Source organism: Cupressus sempervirens, chromosome 10, assembly GCF_028749045.1.
Source record: "Cupressus sempervirens isolate cs-2001-9-10 chromosome 10, ASM2874904v1, whole genome shotgun sequence".
Taxonomy (NCBI): Eukaryota; Viridiplantae; Streptophyta; class Pinopsida; order Cupressales; family Cupressaceae; genus Cupressus; species Cupressus sempervirens.
The window spans coordinates 66,271,436-66,284,731 of NC_143127.1; positions in this window are offsets into that span (position 1 = coordinate 66,271,436).

Here is a 13,296-nt window from a genome sequence, read left to right on the forward strand (position 1 = left end):
GAGAACTCACACACCCTTGCAAGGAACACACAGACTAAATTTTCAATAACATACAAGACTAACTTTGGATAATTCTTGTTTCAATTCTGTCGCATAGATTTTAGGTGTTCAACAAAGAAAGTACACATGTTTTAAATATTTCATAGTGTTGCATCTTGAAATTCTTCCACATCTCAATACTTACAAAAAAAAATGTTGAATGGACTAAGGACATCATTAGATGTTTAAAAACATAGTTCAAAATTTAAAATTTTCAATATAGTCCTAATTATAAAAGAATGTAATCATTCACCAAGGTTTTGCACAAAAAAGTTGTGAACAGTTCATAAATATTGCATTCCTAGAAAGAAATACACCCTACTTTATTCTAAATTTAGATCTTTATCTAATAGATAAGAACATATATTCAAAAATTCATTTCTTTCACTATCACACTAAATGCTACGAGTTTCCAAATAGAAAAAGGAGTTGGTAATAGTCCAATAAGAGAGAAATTGGTCCAAACCCAACACGTTATGTGATTGAATGAGTAGTTTCAGCATAGATTTGCATATATAATTTAGTTCATCATTTTGAAGTAACACAATCTACCATAGTATGTGGATCCCAATATGTTAAATGTTTCAATGGTAGCATGAAATATAAGGAGTTTCTCATCATTAAAAGTTTTCAAAAATAACATTTCACATTGAAATGTTGAGGTTCACCTTCAACCACTAATCCCATTATAGTTAACATACTCTAAATCTAACATTTCTATATCATTTTAACAAATCGTAATTGAAAACATCAAACTTAAATAAATGCTAAGTTCTAACTGAAATACTGTTTACATATTCTCCAAACACAAATGCATAAAGGTTCATAAAAATATATAGATCTTGTTGTTTTACTAGGTGCTAGTTAGATTAAATAGAGAGTTGACTAAATATTGGCAGTCACTCCTAACAAGAGTTTCACTATGATCAAAGGAAATAGTTGACCCCAATCAAACTCAGTTTTCCCTATTTCTTGACAATCTAGTTTCAAATGATTTTATTTCTCTGAAGGAATCAACCAAAAATTATAATCATCATACCATGAAATAGAACTGTCAAATGGATTTCAAGTCTACCTTTATTATGCTAAACTAGGTTTTCCTTGCATAATTAATCATGGATATGAGATAGATGAGAATGAGAAGTTTTTTAGCTAGAACCAAATGCAAGAAAATCACTCATAAAAGTTGTGTAGATGTTTAATGTCAGTCCCTAAAGTTTTTCCACTTGGAAGAATTAATATAAGGAGAAGTGTTGCAAATAAACTTCTCACATCCAACCACAAATGTTTTCTTATTATTTAAAACAAGGGCTTATTATCCTAACCAATGGAATCTCTCAAATAGCTAGTGCATTTACCATTTAATCATTCCATTAACATGAACCATAAAAGAATAGATTAAGTATGAGAACATGGAAAATCCTACTAATGTTCAGTCCCTCTCCAAATTGAATTCCTTAGACACTCTTCTAACTTACAAGATAAGGATTTTCATGGATATGACTTTGATTTCTTCCCTAGCCTGGAGTATTTGTTGTGACTCAATTCTTCTCTAAATTTTGCTATCAAAACTTTCTTGTAGTTGCCAATACCTCAAATCCATAATGACATATTATTTTTATATCGTTTCCTTAGTAACTGACCCAATTTTGGGGTTGTCTCCTCAATCATTTTTTCTCTTTTTTAAAAAAAATTATCAAACCATAATATTTTATTATCTTCGATGAGTGACTCCATATAAGATAAAGTGTTTCAACATCTATAGTCAATTTTCACAAATTTTCCAATAAAGAATAATGAACATGATTGAGCCCCCAAAGTTTACTTCCAATAAAACATGCTATGTTCATGCTCATTTCTCTCTAGTTTCTTACCAAATTAAATTGTTATTTACAATGTAAGAGGAAAATAACTTAACATTATAAGGGCATTACATGGAGATATTCTCAATACCAACATAAGTATCAAGTTACCATTTTCAAAGATGAGAAAGAGATAATACGTAACAAAATATTTAAATCACATTATTCTACATGATGTGTGTACTGCAAAGGCCATCAGATACATCCCCTTCTGAGAGGCTAACCCTCTCTACCTCGACCACACTCTTGTCATGTCGATCCTGCATCCACACAGACACTCGCAACAAATATGCGTTAGTATCTATCGAAATCCAAATGAATATATAAGTATCATGTCAATAGAATATCATCAACAAATGAGTAATTGCAATATAATGAAATCCAAAACTATGTCATCGTGATGGTAATCAATACATCCACATAGGCATATAACTACAAAACTGTAACATCATCATAATCGTTATTATTATGAAACAAATTAGCACCTACATAAAAATCATGCATTGATGCTTGGAATGTACATATATTTTTGTATGTGAAGTAAGACAATAGGCTTCATTTAGCTTTAATCAAAGTTAATTTTTTTTTGACCTAGTCAATGTTTGACTAGTCGTCACATAAGCAATAACTAAACATGTCAACATGCGAGTTGTGACAATTATAAAAATATGATATTTTAAGATGATTTTTTTTATTGAATGTATTTTGGAAAATGTTTATTTGGATGGAGAATTTTTCATCTACAAACTTGTGTCTAGCTATTTGACATGGGAGTTAAAATGAGTGGTATCCAATCTAGCAAATTTTTCTATGACATGATCATGACCTCAACCCCTATGATGACAGAACCTTGGACTCAATAAGACTTGATCCCTAATAAGGTCATTAAGAACCTTTTAGCTTCACTAGTAGATCAAGTACCCATTGACATGTTTTGTTATGTTAAAAAGAATATTAAAATTAGACTAGTATGGAGCAACCGTGTAGTATGAGTGGTTTGTAAGGTTTGTTAGAAATAGATAATACTAAGGTGGGGGCGGGGGGGGTGAATTAGTATTTTCAATCTTTTTCAAGACAATTGAATATTATTAATTACATTATGATGTACATAAGAAGATAAACCAATAATGCTGAACAATGTAAATAACCATACACAAAGAGAGACCATAACACCATATTTTGTTAACTAGGAAAACCTTGGCCAAGGGAAAACCCTGGTGGGGATGGAACCCACTAGATGATTCACTATATAAAGGATCTAGTTAAGGATATTGACCCTGTTAGGAGCCTATATAGCATGTATAGTGTCTCAAGTCCTTGTTAGGAGACTAGGCCTTCTTAGAAGCCTCAAACCTATTAGGAGTTGGTGAATTATATACAAATGTGTGGCAAGAAGAGCCCACTGCCCTAACATGCAACTATACAATAAATTCTTCAAGAAATAGGTATACATACAATACTAAGTTAATTTCTATACTTCACAAATCTTCTAATTGATGATTCTTCACACAAGAGCAACTATGCACATATTAATCTACATCATATCTTTGCAATATATAGCAAAGTATCACATTCACTTGTTACTCACATTTCACAAGATCATATCGACTTCACATTTACTGATCACTGAATCATCATCCACTTTCTCACACACTCTTCATCCTTTAACTTCACAAATAAAGTTCTTTACTTATACAAAACATTTTGGTAAATTCTTCCTTAGTCAGCTTATATAACATTATTAGAGTCAGATTAACAAGAAATTATAACTCAAAACAATAAATCAAATTGTTAAACACATTATGTTGATATGCTCTGTTCTATGTTCTATCATCATTGCATCACTAATTTCTTCATAACTCGAACTTGGTTAACTGTACGGACATGCACACTAGTATATGTCATCATTATGATGTCATGTATCTCTGGTCAACTGCACAAGAGAATATTCTAAGGGAATATTTTGTTATCATCAAAACTATCCTGCTACTATAACACTGTCTGATACTTAGACAATTTTCTTCTGTAACTGAATGAGTCTAATCTACAAAAGAAATATGATACCATAAATGACAACCATAACTTACCTTATCCGATTGATTGGACATATTTCTAACAAGGTTATGTTAAGGCTTTGGGTTGTTCCCATGTAGGTCTAAAGTTAAACTCTCGTTCACTAAGCTAAAATGATGGATGTGGCTTGATTATTGTTGTGCCCACCCTGAGGAACTATCCTTGCCTCATCTAGCCCAATTGGTACCCAAACTTGTCATCTAAAATAAGCCCAATGCAAGATCTAGTGGGAATATTTGGGATGAGATGTAGGGATAAGCTTTAGTTATCAAAAAAGAGTTATACTAGCACTTATATTGAAAGGATATGTAATGGTCACTTTCACTACTTAATGTGATGGTTAAGTGGTGGTGGTGGTATTGTCCCCACCTATGTTCAAACCTTCATTGGAGCATTGTGATCTTGTATTTGTGCCTTCATTGATCTAATTGCTCGAGGGTTTAGGCCTCAATTTTGTAAAAAATGGATGTGGTCCCCCATTCATGGCTTAGCTATTCATAGCTCCATGTCAAAAGCATTTCACGTAGAACTGGAGGGTGTGTCATGCAAGTGCCACTAGTCATGTGAAAAACTTTACTAGGTACTTAAATTATATATATATATATATATATAAAGAGAGAGAGAGATGCAATTGTTACAATCATTCTAATTTATATAGTCCATAGTTGGAATTATAAGTACTTTATTAGAAAAATGACAAAATATTAGAAATGTGTGTTAATCATTGATAATCATTTATGGGCCTTAATGCAACATTAGGAGATGTGTCTTAATATTGTGAACATTAATTTTTGTTCAGTGTAGGACTGGGAAGTATACTAATGTGATATCTTATTTCTTTCTAAATACATATTTGATAAGTCAAACACCTTGCAAAACCTTAAGCACATAAACATGACATCAATAAGATAAGAAATTCGGAAAAAAAAACTCCAATGAGATGTTAAGGTGACCAAATAATATTTTTTATAAGCTTAAGTTGTAATCTACTAGTAGAGAATGGTAAACAAGTTGAGCGCAATTAAATAAATTGAATAAAACTAAAATTGATGCACTTGAGGCCAATTGATTCTCCATTATCCTTCTCCTTCTAAAGTCCTATGATGTTGGCTCCCAAATTCACAAAACAAATTCACAATATGCTAGCATGAAAATTCAAAGAGGGTGTTTTCATGACTATGGTTAGCCAAGATGAGAAATCAAGGTTATTTATATAGATGCTAGGATTTCTATGGATAGTTTAAATTCAAATGTGTCAATAGATATTTGATGGCTGATTAAGATAATAACAATGCAAAATTGGTTGCATGACTTAGATAGATTCAATGAACTGGAGAGATAAGTGGATTGATTGGGAGTCTATTGAATGTGTGACTAAGATTGAATTTTTTTTTGATCAATATATTGTGAGTAAGAGACTTTAGGGAGGTTGAAGTAGAAGAGTTAATTAGTATTATATAATTTTTTAATCATGTACATTAGGAAAAATAAATAAAATAAAGATTTTATTTATTTTAGAAGTAGTTTTTATAATAATTTTTTTAGAAGACATAATTAACTAATTAAATATCTAAAATAATAATTTAATAATGCGAGATAAATAGAAGATTTTATTTACTTAGATAATAAAGATTATTTAATTTAAACTAGATAAAAACAATTATGGAAAACAAGGGAAATATCAAATTTATATTAGAAGATAGGTATTAAATTAATTTAATAATTAATATTAGTTAACTAATGAAAAATAAAGTAAAAAATTTATTGTAGATATTGGACAATTTTGTGTGTGTACATTTTGCCACTCTTTGAGCAAATGTAGTTTTAAGTTACTTTAGAGAAAAATTATAAATGGTCTATTGTGATGTGGAGCCTAATCACACTTGAAGGTTTATTTGGTGCGATTCCCCCCTAGATTATTTCTATGGGAGTTTGGGGGTAGTTCCCTTGGTGAAGTCCTGGGGCAACACCCTAGGTGTGCTCCCTATCACAATGTAGGGTGGGTTGATGGGCAATGCCCCCATGGGGGTTTTCAAGGCTAGTGCCCTTGAAGCCAAAAATGACCCTACTATTGTAAAGGGCATTGACTGCTATTTTTTTTTATATTGGATGACTTATTCTAGCCATAATTTTGTAAGCAACAAAAGCTTGTATAAAATGGCTTAGGTTAGGGATTTCATAATGTATGATGATATTGTAGCTTCTTGCAGCGGTATTGAGCCATAAGGGATTGTAGATTGTAATCACTAGATAATAATAATAGTGGACTTGTTATTGGTGGACATAGCCTAGGGATTGGGTGAATCACGTTAAATCTTTGTGTCTTGTGATCTCTTTTGTGTGATCTATTATTTTTTGATATTGGTTATATTTGCATGTAATTGTTATTTATGTCCATAGTTAATCCTAACATGGTCTTGTCTTAGTATGCCCTAGTGATGATGCTTAGTATTCCCTAGTAACGATGAAGTAATATGACACGCCTCAATTAATTGATCAAAAACTTGCAAAATGGGGTTCAATTTGTCAACAATATGTGTAGGAGTATGAATATATGTCAAATGTGAAAAGGGGGGTTCTTATGCACAACTTGTGAGCTTTGGGAGGAAAAAATGATGACAACAAATAGAAATTTGAGTGTGTACACATCTACTGAGACCAATAATAAGGTATAAATGGGTACAAAATGGTCATTTTAAATTTATTTGTGTAGTCAATCCTTGGAGAATTTAGATTGATCTAGGAGCAGATAAATTTTTATTGTGGAGCTATGATAAGCGTAAGATGTGAAAACCATTAGGTATAGTAACTCAAGACATTTAGTTGGTTAGATAATGGGCATGGCAAGAAAAGTTCTTGCTAAATTAATTAGGTTTGAAACTAGAGTAAACTACCCCTTACTTATGGATTGGAAATCTGCCAAGTTGTTACCAATTGACTCCTTAAACCCATTTGCATTATTAGACCAAGGATGTTAAACTTGAAATGGTGTGGAAAAGTCTGTGCTCTAAGCCATGACAATTATCATAACTAATATATCAAAATGAAATGCTTGAGATTAAATATTGGAAATTCAATCCTAACTAGAATGTAGGAAATAGAGACATTTATGCTACTGATAAAGATTTAACCATCGGACAAGATTATACTCCATTTTTCTTTGTTGTAGGAGTAGAAACAATAGTGTTAGATGACTCCTAGGAAAATTGGAAAATGAAATTAACATAAAGGCTCACTCACCAAGTGGGGCCACTTAGATGAGTGAATAGAGAAAATACTCAAGATAAACTAATGGAAACTCAAATCTTCATTTTATTCATACTTGATAAACTAGGTACATGCTAAAAACAAAATACTTTATTGACTAATAATGCATGATATTATAATATGACTTCTTACTAAAAACTAACTATTAGAAATCTTTGAGGCAATTTATATGTTATAAAACATCTTAACTAACTTCCTAGATTGGTGATCCTTTATAGTAGAGTTTTGACTAATTACAATAGTATGAGATATTTTCTCAATTCTAAAAAATAATTCTCACTACCAATTTCCCAACAAGTAATATAGAGTCTCGTACATTTGGATTTGTGCTCAGCTGAATGACTCATGGGTTGGCCTTCTCATTGGAATAGAAATGCATTTATAATAGGTGGTAACTTCCTGTGATAGTTGTTGAACTAGTCAATCATCTTCTTGCTAAAATTCCCTTGATCTAGCTGACTTATTCCTACAAAAGGTTAGAAACACATACCATACTTATAACATATAATCATTTCTCATTTTCAAAGTCTTGGATTGAGCAAGGTTGCAAAATAAAAAAAATTTTCTATTTGAAAAGTACAACATTTGTAACGCATCAAGAATCCAAAATTTGGAATATTGGGAAGGTGATAGAAAGTGGTCCCTGCTTTCACAATTTTAGAGTTGACATAACCTTCTATGTTAGATTTCACAAATTTGTTGAACATTAAATTTTGACCTTCTAGTTTCCTGATTTCACACAAGAATGGAGATCTTTTTAAGGTTGTAATTGTGAAAAATCATTGTAAAAGGAAAATACTTCAACCTCATGTTGGAATTCTTTACAATAATTGGGGGGGGGGGCCGCGAGGGCGTTGGTGAATCAATTATCCAAGGAGATGTATAAATAAAACTTTTCACAACTTAGTGAACCCATAAACTATTTGTCATCATGCATGCATTAATAAGATTATGCATTCACTTAAAAAAAACTTGTAGGTTACTGTCAAACCAAATTGTAGAAATTTAAACATGAAACATAACAAATTTAGCAACACATTTGACACAATGATTTATGTGGAAACCCAATTTGGCAAAAACCACCAATAGCATGCTACTCCTTTTCACTCTTTTGAAGTGATGTCCTATAAAAGGCCAATCTTGTTAAAGGTTACAATACACACTATTAATTGTGACCCTATTAAAGGATTTCAATCACCTTGTTAAGAGTGAGCCTTGTTAAAGGACTTTAACCATTCACTTGGAATGTCACCTGGTTAAAGGATTTACAAATGATTGTTACGTCAACTGTAATTCAAAGGATTTTCCCTAGACTGATACAATAATTAGAGAGTAACAATAAGGCTTTGATCTGATTACAACTTATAACTCCATTTGTAGATTATAGATCTTTGTTTTAGTTCTCCATTCTTCTTGGCTTTCACACATTTCAACACTGATAGCTTGTTCACCCTTCAAGCATTCATACCATTAAGCCTTCTTGCTTAACATGTCAATGCAGACTCTTCACTTAAGTCACTTGATGAAGCAATATCCTTGACTCCTTGTCTTCCTTAGGTTCTCGAATATGACCAACCATCCCTATAAATAGAGAATTGAGATCTTTTTCCATTCACTCTCCATCATCCAATTTAGGGTTAGGATAGATTAGGTAGGATTCAATGAATCTACCCCTCATTCCATATCACTTCTAGAAACTTCTTCAATCCTCTTTGAATTCACCTCAAAATGGTTTACCATGAATTCTGTGCCACTAGCTCATCAATTTTATCTTCCACCTAGTTCACACAATCCAAGAAAACAAATTTTTTGGCTAAGATTCATCAAATTCTTGATCTTTCTAATAATATTGACACTCAACATTAACCTATTTTTGATGCTCAACACATACTGCATTGCTCAACATCCTCTAAGAAATCACTTAGCATGAACTAAAGTTAACTGGTGCTCGACATCAACTAAACTTTACTCAGCATCCATTTTTTTGCTTGACATATACTAAAATGAACTTTTACTTAGATGCAATTGATTTTTTTCTTGGCTTGCACTAACTTTACTCGACACTTACTATCCATTGGGTCAAGCTTGGTAGACAAACTTTGTCTAACTTGTTCTTTTGAACTTTGTTAGTGTAACTAGCCTTTGTAACCTTAAGTAGATTATCAATGCACTATGATATCACTGTCTTAGCTTATTCTTGTAGTCCTCTTTTATATCATAACTCAACCTTTCCTCTAGGTGCTTTTGTTACATCTTTATAATCAAATCCTCTTCATTAATCAAACAAGTGATAGTACTTAAATCATATAAGCAATTTTCTTACCAGCAAAATATGTATTTTACATCAGTGACAAAATAATGATTGAAACACATTTATCATACTTGTATCAATCTAATTTCAACATTCTCCTTCTTTCAAAACCTCATGATAGGAAAAGCATGTGAAATAGCTAAGTATATTTGTCAATCATAAATTCACATTGAATTACATGTGACAATAACTTTATGTTGGTGTGTGTGGAAGGATAGTTAAAGTTAATGCATGAATGATTGATGTTAAAAAAAAAAACATGAGGTCGCTCATCAACAACATTCTTGCAGTACAATCTTTGTATTTATTTTTGTAGGTTTCAAGGATACAAAGCCATGGGATTACCAATTCAAGATTATAATGCAAAGGATGACTTGAGGCTTGTTAAGCAACTAGATTTGACTCTGTCCTAGGAAGACTAGTTGGATGTTCACAATAGTATGCATGTTGTTTCTTAAGAATTGCAAACTAGTTATTCAAGCTTTGCTAATGACAACCGTGAATTGGAGCTTGAGGAGGACAAGCTTTAAGTCTATGCCATCCTTGTAGAGTTTCAAGATCTTTAGGGGAACCGACATTTTAGTGAGATTCTCACCATTATACGAGAATTATGATTTTAAGTTTTGTTATTTTAAACTTTGGTGACTAGTTGCAATTAGTTATTGAGTTAGTTTCTTATTGCAGAGCTTTGAAGCTTTTTGTACCCTTTCAATTTCTATAAGAAAGGGTACGAGGACCTTATAATAGATATAAGATATATAGCGAAAGATCTCAAGATACATAATTTTTTTTTGATAAATGTATATGTATGCAACATAGGGTAGATATTGCAACCAGTCAAAACCCAATTATTTTCTTCTTTGAAAATTAATAAAAATACTTAGGTTTTATTCCTAAGTCTATGAATTGATCATCAATATTGTTATTTGTGAATTGTCCTCTTGGATTTATATCTTTGTTGATAGATTTGAATTAGGGAAAACCCTCAAATAAGCAAAACCCATATACTTGTGTGTGTTTTGTATAATTGGTATGCATCTTTTGAAGTTAAATATAATTAATTAGGGTTTTATGACTCCAAGTTCTCCATCCAAAAATTGATGGTAGTGTGCCCATCTCCAAGAATTTTGATATTTACAGTAAATATTAAAATTGACTATATTCTCCCAACAAAAAGGGACTAGTCTTTTGTTTCTTCAAAAGAAAAGTACAATTTTGTGGAAGGTGATTTTTTTAATCTTATCCATCTAGATACATAAAATAAATACTTTATTACACTCCATTACTTGATAAGCTCCATACGTAGTCAAAGCATTCATCCTTATAATTTTTATTTCTCCTTGAGAAGATACTTGCCAACTCAAGAGGATCAGCCATAAAGTCTACAAAAGAAAGCCTCAACCTAACCCAAAGGGTTAAAATAAAGGTACACTTGCCTAGGTTCCCAAAGCCTAAAGTGTGGAGATTGAATTATTAAGTTCTATCCTCTGAAGTTGGCCAAGATTGTGTTGAGATTCCTAGCATCGAGCAAGCAAGGCTCATACGAATTCAAAAAAAAATTGTGAGAACCAACAAATAGTATGAGGTTTTTGTACAAAAAATATTTTTAAATTGTTTTTAGTAAAAATATAATAGTAAAAATACTTATACTAACAACTAGATTAAGAAAAATGATGAGCCATAAAATATACTCATCATTGCCTCAGACTTAAATTCTTATTGGTCCTCTAGCAACTCCATAGTTTTGGATCTTGACGTTCATCTTGAAGTATGACTTGGTAAACTCTAACTCGCTCCACCCTTTGCATAACTCTAGAGTATCCCTTTGTTTCTCTCAACTTCTCTCATATTTTTACCTCTTTTTCCATATTGTGAGATTCAACACCATCATTCATGACAAGGAGCAACCATAGTAGGAGTGGAGGCTCAAATTTCAAAGTAATCTAAAAAATATGTCTAGTTCTACCCAATACAATGTACTAGGGAGCTCGTCTACTTGCCATGATCTAATTTTGTGGTAAATATGGTTCCTTTGTCTTCAAGTACTCTGGAAGTCTGATCCATCTCTGATTAATATCTCCTAAGGCTTGTTGAACTTAATTTTCTACCATCTACTCATAATCTTTGTATGTAGCTTGTGTGAGAGGATATATTATAGTTTTTGGCATACTTGGCTTCTAGTCTAATAGCTAAAGGTGCATCCACTTCGTCATATCTATACGGTCTAGATTGATTCTCGTAGCTTAATTCATTTTGGACCCAAGACATGAATTCTCTTAACTAAATGTTTCCCACAAATAGAAGAGGATTGTGTGTTATATCATTGGGGACATCATAGTTATGTAGGTTCATTTTACATAATAGGTTTTTAATGGGAGCAAGCGAAGATGTAAATGCAGAATGAAAATCATGATGAGTATCAAGGGAAGGATTGAGTACTTGAATAATATGGGTCAATTTAAGATTCATGAATTGGTTTTTTAAATAGAGAGCATAGACCTATATTGGGGGTTCACACTACATTAGTTATAGAAACACAAATGTAATGTGTGACTTTTTCCTTTAACAATGTTATTTCCTCCTCATTTTCAATTATTTAATGATATTTCTCATTAATGATTCACTACAATTTCTTCTTTTCCTTGTTCCACATTTCTCTTTCTATCAACATTCCCTTATACAGGTTAATTCTCACCTTTATTAGAGTGTATATATTAAGAGGTGGGGGAAGTCCTTGATTTCCAATGGCAATTCATTTAGGACTAAGATTAGTTGTGTATGTATTGGCCTTCAGATTATGGACAAGATCATGAGTTGCCATTCCTATCCATACTAAAGTTTCCCTTTCGATATTGTGTAGCTTGTGCCAAGGTATCTAAACCTCGTTCATTGAAATTTTATTTCACTACCTTACTTACAGATTCCATATCAACTTCAAGATTCTCATAAAAAAGATGTCTAGTTTCAACTTTAGGGGATTCTTTTTAGAAGTTATTACCTTCTTGGTTGTCATGCCTATGGAGTTTGAGCACAAAAGGCATGAACCTTGTTGTCATCTTCTAGGTTGTCTGATAAACCCATATGGCTTAAATAAGCTTGGATGACCAATCCTTCTTATGAATGACCACAATATTTGTCAATATTAACTCAATATCTCTATTAGTGATTTGTGCTCACCCATTCACTTGAGGATGATATGGGGAGAATTTTCCATGCCTAATTGTGTAGTTATTCATAAATTTAGTGATTACATTAGATGTAAATTAAGAACCCTAATTAGTCACTAATTATATGGGAACACTAAACCTAGTAAAAATTTCTTCATAAAGGAATCCAACAACATTATTGTCTTTGACATGCTTCATCAGTTTTGCCTCAACACATTTAGTGACATAATCAATGCTAACAAGTATATAAGACTTTCTATTTAAAGAAGGTTCTACAGGTCCTACAAAATAAATGCCCCATTTATAAAATGGAGTGACAAATACTCGAGGTTTCAGTGATATCTCATTTGATTTGGTTGGCCTTCCCATCCTTTAGCATCAATCAAACTTCTCTATATATCATGTTGCATCTTTGTGTAAGGTTAGCCAGTAATAACTAGTGGTAGAAAGTTTGAATTTTGTTTTCTTGGCAGTAAAATGACCACCACATTGATCATCAAGACATGAATGAAGTATGTCATATGTTTCATCCTTTCTAAGACATTGACACATGACATGGTTAGGTCCTATGTAGAAC